Below are 10532 nucleotides of genomic sequence, written 5' to 3'. Positions count from 1 at the left end.
GATTTTTAAAAATTCTATTTCTTATACACATGAGTACATGGCTTGAGACCATATGTCTACTAAATACAGATAATGTCTACTAAATAGACAGATAAATAGAACTACTAAGCCATATACCTCAATTTCTTGCTCAAAACTATGCAATCATATTAGTGTACTACGTGAAAAATGATATACTTGAGAAAGCTTTGTTCTTGTTAGAAAACCTAAATTTTGATTCTCAGTCACTAGCCCCAATTTTCTATCTATAACCTTTATCCTCTTCCTCACAGAAATAAGTGTTGATGTTTATGTGCATTTTTCCATATTTAATGGGCAATAAATACCAGTCATGAAGTCAAGAAGTTATTTGGGTGAGTATATGTCTAATACCATAAATCTAAAAATCTGAAGTATACAATGTATACTGTGTAAGAATCTTAATCTTAGGCCTCTTCACAATTGCTCCACTAATAAAATACAAGAAAAACTTAAAGGGTGAATATCAGGATTATCATTTGGGGTGGGGTATCCACATTTGGTACCCAGCCAAAGCCAAGCTCAAGTAAAGTATTTACTAAGATTAGTAATAGTATGGCTCTCTGAATTGGGAGCTGGGTACTTACTACTTTGAGCCTCTCCCACATAGGAATAACTGCTGGCCTTTTCAGCATAGGAATAAAGCAAGGGTTTCATTTATCCAAAGTTAATTATGACTTAATTTCTAGTTCCTACAGTGACACCATAAGCCTCACAGTAGTGTAGGGACACTAGAGAGGTTCTCAAGGCAGTATGGCGGTACTGGTTGCAAAATAGGACAATGAGGCTTGGAAAAGCTTTTTAACAAACTCAGTCTCTCTCTCTCTCTCATTTTTAAGGTGTTGTTTGTGCATAAAGAAATAAATACAAGGCAATACTAACAAGACATGACTTTTGTGAGCTACAGAGAAAAGAATGAAACCCTTACTCATAAATTAATCATAGAGGGAAGCTCTCCAAAAGCTACACAGATCTAACTCTTAGCAACTCTGTTGGCACCCACTCCTAACTCTGGCTGACAGCAGAGTGTAGAGTAGTTAAGGGTCATTGCTGAACAAGTCTCAGTTTTAATCTAGTAAAGAAAACAGAAACTTGAGAAATTAGTCAGAGAAAAGTATGTCCTATGACATCCTAATTATTCATTATTTATTCAGATAATTAAATGACGTAAGAATAGTAGGACAAGAAAAATAAAGATGCGAGTATTCAAAAATAGAGGGCTGTCTTTATTAATTTAACACTGATTGTATACATAGAAAAATCTACAGATAAGAGATTAGAAAATATAAGTAAATTTAGCAAGGCTGCTAGATGTAGGAGCAATACACAAAGAAGGGGATTTTTTTCTACATAACAGAAAAACAATTAAAAATGAATACTTTTAAAATAACAAAAATATCAAAAAACACCAAATACCTAAAAGTGAAAAATATACAAGACACAGAGAAAACTGCAAAACGTGGAGAAATTAAAGAAAACCCATTGACCAAAAGACTAAGATGGAAGGGTAAACCATGTTAATGAATTAAAGACAAAAATCTTGCAAAGATATTAACTTCCTACAAATTCAATTTAATTCCAATCAAAATTCAGCAGATTGTTTTTGTGTATATTGACAAACTGTACTTAGACTCATCATTGCATAAGGTTAGGCTTAGGACAGCAAAGTTTTAAACCTAACTCTGCCTCTTTAGGCTTAGGACAGCAAAGTTTTAAACTTAACTCTGCCTCTTTCTATGTGACCCAGACCAACCGACTTCACCTATCTGAGTCTCACTTTCCACTTCTATTAAAGTGGAGATAATAATGTCTCCTCACAGGATTCCTGTGCAGATAAAATTGGCAAGTTAAATAATGTTTTTCAGTTATCTACTCCTCATATTTCCTATATGTCCCTCTCCTTCTGTAGACTATAAGCTCTTTGAAGACAGGGACTGAGTTTTGTTCACAATTAAAAGTCTAGCGAAGATGCTCAATAAATGTTGCATCATTAAATGTATTTTAAAATATACAATAAGAAATAGATGGCATTTCAAGCAAATATCACACAAAAAGGAACTCCTGTAGGAGATAAGAAGGGTTTCCTTGTAAGTGGGCAAGTATGTGATTAAGGTATCTGGGAGCAGACTCCTACTCAAGTCAGGGAGGGATCTGGGAATCAGTCCTTGGGGAAAAAGAAAGACTGGAGCAAAGTGAAGGCCCAGATTTATATGGACTTAAAATCAGAAAGGAGGATCAATACATGGCACAGAGTCACTATTAGGGCTGGTACAATATGGAAAGTTGGTTCCAGGAGAATGGTGGAAGCCCTGTTACAACTGGGACACATGATCAAAAAATAAGCAAGGAGTTTCATTAGATATTGAATCACTCAGCTCATAATGAAAAAGACTTCTTATACTTCCTTCTGATTAAGGTCAAAATCAGTCCTAAAGCCTAAGGCAAGGTTGATCCTGAAGTTTAAGATGAAGTGACCTTCACTGGGGAAAAACATTTCTTCAGAGACTGGGGTCTAAGCAGAATCATTACATATTGGAGACCCTCATATACACATTGATTAAAACATAAAAAATTAAATGAAATAATTGGTTTGTTTAACACTATTGGGGGGACTTTTTACATGCAGGTCTTCTCCACTTAGCTCCCTTTGGTGACAGGGCTGGACAGCAGCAGCAGGGGATGGCAAGGCAGGGGATGGAAGAAAGAAGCAGCTCTTCCTTGAAGTCTTCTGAGACCTCAACAGAGGAAGCTTATGGGAATGGACAGGAAGCTGGACTGAGCCCACTTGCCTAGAGGACTGGTCCTGTGTGGAGTGAGCAGCTGCCCACCTCCCAGAGCCCAGAGAGGCTGAGTAGCCAGGGCTTCACTGGGCCATGAGCACTGCCTAAGGGGTCTAGGATACTTCACAGGGTACAGCAGCCAGACCAGGAGTAGGTGGTGACAAGTGATCTCAGGGAGCTGACCAATGGAGTAAGGTCCAGCCAGAGCATGGGACAGCATCCAAGAATGAAGCTGCCCAAAGGAGGTGTGAGAGCTCTGGTCTTACAAAGTACAACTCAGATCAGGACACTAACCACAGCATGATAGCTGTTTAGTAAACCAGACCCTGCCAATACAAGAGATAAAGGAAATAACAACAGGCTGAAGACACCCAGAACCCCTGGCTCATCTTCATCTCACCTAAACCAGGTTGATGGTAGCAAATCCCAGGTCCTAATCACTGCTGTGCATGAAACTCTGAGCATGCTTTCCAAATTATAGGCATTGGCTCAAAAATGGGCGAAGCTGAGCTGGTAAGTAAAAGGCCTCATTATAACAGTGCAGAAGCTAGGAGGTAAGGGCTAAGGTGAAGATTCTAGGCAGAGAGCATGATTCCGAGGTGACTCAAGTAGACTGCAGTAGGAAACCTTAAGCAGGAAACCTTGAGTCTGCAGCTTAAGCCACTGCTTCAGTGTGAGATCCACTTATATTTGAAACACTTTTCTTTGAAAAACAGAGAACGAAGATTAGAGAGGAAATAAACCAAGAAAGACATGTGACCTTACCCCAGAAAGACAAAGGTGTTCTTGTGGATCCCAGGTGCATGGTCCAGCCCCGTTCACCAAGACTGACTTCCTCATAGGAATATTATTGCACTAAGAAGTCCTTGTGAAAAAGAGACATGATTGAAACAGCCCTTCTGCAGTTTTTCTTTGTGACAACAGCAGATCAGGGACTTGGAGATTCAGGATTGATTGCAGCCCATTTTTCCACTCCGTCCATGGTGACAGGTGAAGAAAGAGATGGACAGAAGAGTTATGACTTACAAGACTGGTGGCACTCAGGTGTTCTCAGAGCTCAGAACATATTCCAGAGCCTGATTTATTTCCTGATTTCTTTACGATAAATCACTCTGAAAACCAAGAACACTAGAATATAGACTGCTTGTACACTAATATCAGAGCTCCTTTGGAAATGGGTGGCCCATTCCTGGGATGAACAATCATATCTCAGGGTCCATTTATCCTGGGTAGCCACACTCAGCCCTGTGTTTTCTCTTTACATAGTTCCAGCAGCCTGCAAGGTCACTGATGGGCAGCTCTCTAATAATGGCTTAGTAACTCAAAATATTTGGATCCCAGATTTATTTGGCTGCTATGTGGCTTATTTTTTTTTAAGTGAGCCCTACTTCCATTGAGCACATGTTCTCTAATGTCAGAAAATTTTCATAAACATACAGTCTATCGTGCAAAACATTCAGACTATCAATTACTTCCACTTACTCTGAGCAAAGAATATCATTAGTATACCAATAAAAATAGTTTTCTATGAATGGCATCCTTGTTCACATTCCCTGAAGAGCAAAATCTGAGATGGAGGTTTGTTTGCATAAAGTTTATTGGGGAATATTTCTGAGGGGGAATGAAAGCAGCCAAATGGGGAAGAAGGAAGAGTTGAACTATGAAGCAATGAACAGTGGCCTCTGCTGATCCCACAGGAAGCTCTGGAGCTGGGTGGTCCTTCAGAAATGTTCCAAATTGAGCAAGGCCTTTATGGTTAATGTCATTCAATCATTGCATGCAAGCTGACCTTTGCATGATATAGGGAGAGGCGGTTTACTTCAGTTCTTGGAGGACAATGCTTAGGGTGTGATGTGGTTTGTCCCCACCCAAATCTCATCTTGAATTGTAGCTCTCATAATTCTCACGTGTTGTGGGAGGGACCCAGTGGGAGGTAATTTAATCATGGGGTGGTTCTTTCCAGTGCTGTTCCCATGATAGTGAATAAGTCTCATGAGATCTGCTGGTTTTATAAAGGGATGTTCCCCTACACAAGCTCTCTTGCCTGCCACCATGTAAGACGTGCCTTTGCCTTCAGCCATGATTGTGAGGCCTCCCCAGCCATGCTGAACTGTGAGTCAATTAAACCTCTTTCCTTTATAAATTACCCAGTCTTGGGCATGTCTTTATTAGCAGCTTGAGAACAGCTGTAAGCCATTAGCCAGCAACACTCCTGGCAGCTGGGGGAATGAGTGACTTGATCCTGAAAGGAAGGTCATGGTAGTGCCTCACCACATCCACTGTAATTGGTTTCTTCAAGATAGTTGCTTTGAGAATATAAACGGATGGCCATTTTCACAACAAACTCCTTGCAGTACAACACTGCATCATGTTTGTCTTTATAACTACTACACTATACTAGCTGCTGTGATGCTCTTTGCAAATAGCTAACTTCAACAAATATTTAGATTGGAATTGCCTGAAATAAAATCCACCCTATTATTGGCATATTATTTCGAAAATGGAAATAAAAGACTCTACAGTGGAGCTAAGAATAAAAAGCTTGTCTGTGCAGACTTGTAATGATAATAATGCGTTGTATCCACCTTTTGTTCCAATAAATAAATACATACTCTCATGAAGCATTTCATTCATCCAAAAACATCTCTAGGCATGTATATTAGCTTGCTACGTTAGCCATAACAAAGTACCACAGGCTGGATAGCTTAAAACATAAATTTGTTGACTGGGTGTGGTGGCTCACGCCTGTAATCCTAGCACTTTGGGAGGCCGAGGTGGGCAGATCATCAGAGGTCAGGAGTTCGAGGCCAGCTTGGCCAACGTGGTGAAACCCTGTCTCTACTAAAAATACAAAAATTAGCCAGGTGTGGTGGCAGGTGCCTGTAATCTCAGCTACTTGCGAGGCTGAGGAAAAAGAATTGCCTGAACCCAGGAGGCGGAGGTTGCAGTGAGCCAAGATTGTGTCGTTGCACTCCAGCCTGGGTAACAAGAGCTAAACTCTGTCTCAAAAAAAAAAAACCATAAATGTATTCTCTCATAATTCTAGAGGCTGGAAGTCCAAGATCAAGGTGTTGGCAGGGTTGACATCTTCTAAGGTCTCACTCCGTGGCTTGTAGACGGCTGTTTTCTCCCTGTGTCTTCACATGGTCTTCCCCCTGTGCTTATCTGTCTCCTAATCTCCTCTTCTAATAAGGACATCAATTACATTGGATAAAAGCACACCCTAACAGCTTCACTTTAATCTAATTCCCTCTTTAAAGGCCCCATCTCCAAATGTAGGCACATTCTAAAGCGGTGGGAATAAGAACTTCAACATACAGTTTTAGGAAGAGACATAATTCATCCCATAACAACATATGGGAAGGGTTCATACTTTAAATATAATTTTATAGATAGAGAAACCAAGATGGAGATGTTGAATGTCTTCAGGCATAGGTCATATTACCTATCCCAAAGGCTTATCTTCTTAATTTTAATACAACTGTAAGGACATCACTCCAGCTAGAATTTTAGCATTCAGAGAGAGAGCTCTTACCACTAATCTCCCCCAGAACTTGCTTTGCATTGAACAATTAAGTTACTAAAGTCATTCAAGAATGGAATTTGTCTTCTCCACAATTGGTTCCTCTGAAAATTAATATTATCCCATATAAGGCTCATTCTCTTGAACCAGGTTCAAGACCCAGCTATCTATCTATATTTTTTTTTTTCCTGGAGCAGATCCTTGCTCTGAAATTCCCTTTTCCTATCCTGAACCAGTCCTAATCACTAGAAGGACATTTGGAGGTTTCTTCTAACTCTTGCTCTCGAGCCTAATAAAAGTCTTAATACGTAAGTCCTTGATTCCACTTCTCTAGTACTACCACCATCCCCTCATCCTCAGAAAAACAGACAGATGGGGAAGGGGGACTAACATTTCTCAGGTATCTACCATGTGTTAGACATGAAGGCAGGTGCTTTCATAGATAGCTTCTTTACTCTAAACCATACCATAAGGTGTGTTTTATGTTATCATTTTATAGATGAGCATTTAGACTAAATATTAGGCTCCAAGAGCCTAAATACCTTGCCCAAGTCACCCACTGGAAAGTGGAAAGGACAGAACTGAAATGACAGATACACCTGACCCTCCAAAACCTAGCTTCTTTCCATTGGCCTACACCGCTTATGTATGACGGCATCACAGAATCAAGCCCCAATCCAGCCAACTCTCCCCAAAAGTCCCCAGGCCCAAAGGTGTAGATGTTCATTGTCTTTACTCCCTGACTTCCATACCCCATTTATGTGTCTGAAAAAAGGTTCTATCCACTGTCTTAAAATATCCGTATCATATAGAAGGGTGGCACTCTTCTGTACATGCTTGATTGTTTCTTGTTTAATGAGCTTCAACATTCTTCATTTGTTTTATCGGCTAGTCTTTTCTTTGCCATCTCATCACATCCTGCACTGAGGGCTGTTAAATCTTCACAGGCCGCCTCCCAGAGGAAGTTGTGGGAATTGGGCAGAATGAGAGCTCCTTTCTCCTGCTGCCTCTTTCAGGGGTGCCACTCAGTGACTGTTTCCCCAAGGTCCTATAACTCTGAAAACCAGTTCTCCACTCCCCAGGCAGATTGCTATCTCTCAAACAGCTGGATTGTAAAAACAAACCTATGTAAAAGCTGCCCCTTCCGTTTGCAATACAAACTTTCAGCCAGATCTGCCAATGGAATGAATGAAATGGGTGAAGAGATGACAAAATACCACCTGGCCACAGTATGCACGTAAAAATGGATTTATTTTTAAAGAATGATATCGTTTAGATGTTCGTCCCCTCCAAGTCACAGGTTGAAATGTGATCCCCAGCATTGGAGGTGGGCCCTAATGGGAGGTGTTTGGGCCATAGGGATGGGTCCCTCACAAATAGCTTGGTGCCCTCCCCATAGTAATGAGTGAATTCTCACTCTATTAGTTCACATGCAAACTGATTGTTAAAAAACACCTGGTGCCTCCTTCGCTCTCATTTCCTCTCTCACTATGAGATACACCTGCTCCCCATCCCTTATGCCAAGCTTCCTGAGGCCTCACCAGAAGCCCAGCAGTGCTGGCACCATGCTTGTACAGCCTGTGGAAGCGTGAGCCAAATAAACCTCTATTCTTTACAAATTACCCAGTCTCAGTAATTCCTTTATAGCAATGCAAAATGGACTAATACGAAGGGCTATAATGGAACCACCAACCATTGAGCCATTGACTTGTAACATTTACCAGGAGGGAGAAATCCATAGCAATAAAATTTACCTTTAAATGAGTGGCTCAGGGCTGAGCTATTTCTGCCTAGGGTTCATGCCTGGATACTGGAATCACAGCAAGATAGTCATCCAAGAGCCTGGGCAGTGCCTTCCTAACAGATAGCCCCTTCACTCCACCCTGTCATCCTCTCCACATTTCTCTGAGTCTTTGGTTTCCTTCATAGGACTAACCATTGTTCTCCAAAACAGAAAGCTGTGCAGTAAGCAGTATTTATTATCTTTACTGTCACATATCAGATCCAGCCCCATCACCCCCACTGGGTATGCTAGGCCTTCCAGAATCTGACCTACTCTCCTTCTACGGCCAGCATGGCCTCCGCTTTGGTTAGGCTGCTCTCTGCATGGTCTCCCATGAGTGCCTTCTTTACTCTTTACTTCCCTCTCTGAAGTGCTCATGCTCTCCTCCGGCCCTAGAATAAGCATCTGTTCAAATCCTTTCCAGCCATTAGGCCCAGCTCAGGTTCCACTCGCTCTGAGACCACCATCCAATTCCTCAATTCTCTGATATATTCATTGCATCAAGTCTTTGTGTAATAATTCAATATTGGATAAAATTGTTTTATATCATCTTTTTATATGGATAGATATTTGGTCACAAGCAGAAGACTAAGAGAGACTTCATTTTCTCCACTCGTACCCCTCAATGTAGGCACATACAGTAAGAAACCAATAACTATGTATCTGAATTAAACCTATTGAGCAAGAAGTTTCTCTTTCTTTGTTCTTCCACTTAAAAAGGTTTTCTTTTCCCCCATTTTCAAAGACTAATTGAATCAGAATCTCTGGGGGTAAGGCTCAGGGTTTCATGGTTTTAGAAGTTTTCTAGGTGGTTTTTAATGCATTTCAGTGCTGGAACTCACTATTCTTTGTGGTGGTTTACCATGAAATACAGTCAGTTCTGCTATAATGCTTGTTTTGAAAACAAGAATTTGTTCTAACTGGATGGATATATTAGGGAATAATTTGAACATAACACGAATTTCATGTTTGCTAATATGTGATACCATCTTCAAGAAACCTTAGGTGAACCCAGAAAACTGTATGTACATGAATCAAGCAATGTAGGTGTATACAAAACATGCACACACGCATGCACACACACAAACTTCAACCATCTACCAGCTCTCTCAATTCACTGCATGTGTTATAAGCTACACCAATTTACTTCTGGTGTTACAATTTTCTATCAATGTCAGATAACCTTCCTTCACAATAACTAACAACCTGCAACCTTTTTGACAGCCACTTCCAAAAGCAAATTTCAGATCTTTTTCAACGGAAAGTGTATGTGTATATATATACAGAGAGAGAGACATAGAGAGAGAGTCATATTTATATATTTCTAGATCATTTAGCATGAGTAAAACTGTGCTATAATTTTTATTCAGTTATCTTTTTTAATGTGTCTCTGACAAAGTTTTGGCACGTTTTATCTCTAATCCATTTTCCCCATAAGCTCTGTGGTTTTTATTGACTATTTTGCAGAGTGAGGTGATTTTTAGAAATGCATATGTGGCCTTATTGCAGAACTGACTGCACCCAGTACTATATTTCTCTTACTATGTGCTACAAAGATGGAAAGCTTTGGAAAATATGGAAAAGAAAGAAGACTAAATGGTGTTAGCATACGGAAATTATAAATTTGGCCTTGTTACAGTACCAAATAAATCTACTCAACCAAAGGTAATTATTTGGCTTGGAATTGCATAATGTTCAGGAATTTCTGGATTGAGAGAAATAAAAGTTGTTTTTATAGTGGCAAGAGTCAGGAAGGAAATGTGGATTAATAAATTAATGCTAAGGAACTTTTATACATCTAACAGTTAAATTCATGTCTCTCCAATGAACATTTTATTTTCATTTTTATGAGAGGAGAAAAATTTGCAATTGACCAAGAATTTTCACCCTTTAAATAATTACTGTTTAGTTTGAAACCAAATCTTATCTTGTTTCTAAACCAATAGTAAAGGTTTTTGACAGGCTCCTGGAAAGAGATATTTATTGAGTTGTTTTGTTGTTTTACGAAAAAGCATGACCACTAATTGGGTTTTACGACTTCCACAATTTGAACAAAGTGCACTTAGTTTGAAACCAAATCTTATCTTGTTTCTAAACCAATACTAAAGGTTTTGACAGGAGCCCTGCGAAGAGATATTCATTCAGTTTTTTGTTGTTTATTTTATGAAAAAACATGACCACTAATCGGCTTTTACAACTTCCACAATTTGAACAGAGTGCTCTACCCACGCACATATCCATCTTCAGTCCTGAATGCGTCACTATAAAACCAAACTGGTGATAGAAATTTCATTGACAGTCCCTGAAAGACACTAGTGCTCTTTGCTAAATATTTCCAGGTTCCCGCCCTGTGAACACATGGCAGGCTTGCATTCTCAGGCCTCCTGTAGGTAGGGTCAATGCACTGAGGTGGATTGATAGCAGCACT

Source organism: Pongo pygmaeus, chromosome 5 (assembly GCF_028885625.2).
Source record: "Pongo pygmaeus isolate AG05252 chromosome 5, NHGRI_mPonPyg2-v2.0_pri, whole genome shotgun sequence".
Classification (NCBI taxonomy): Eukaryota; Metazoa; Chordata; class Mammalia; order Primates; family Hominidae; genus Pongo; species Pongo pygmaeus.
This window is presented reverse-complemented; position numbering follows the sequence as displayed.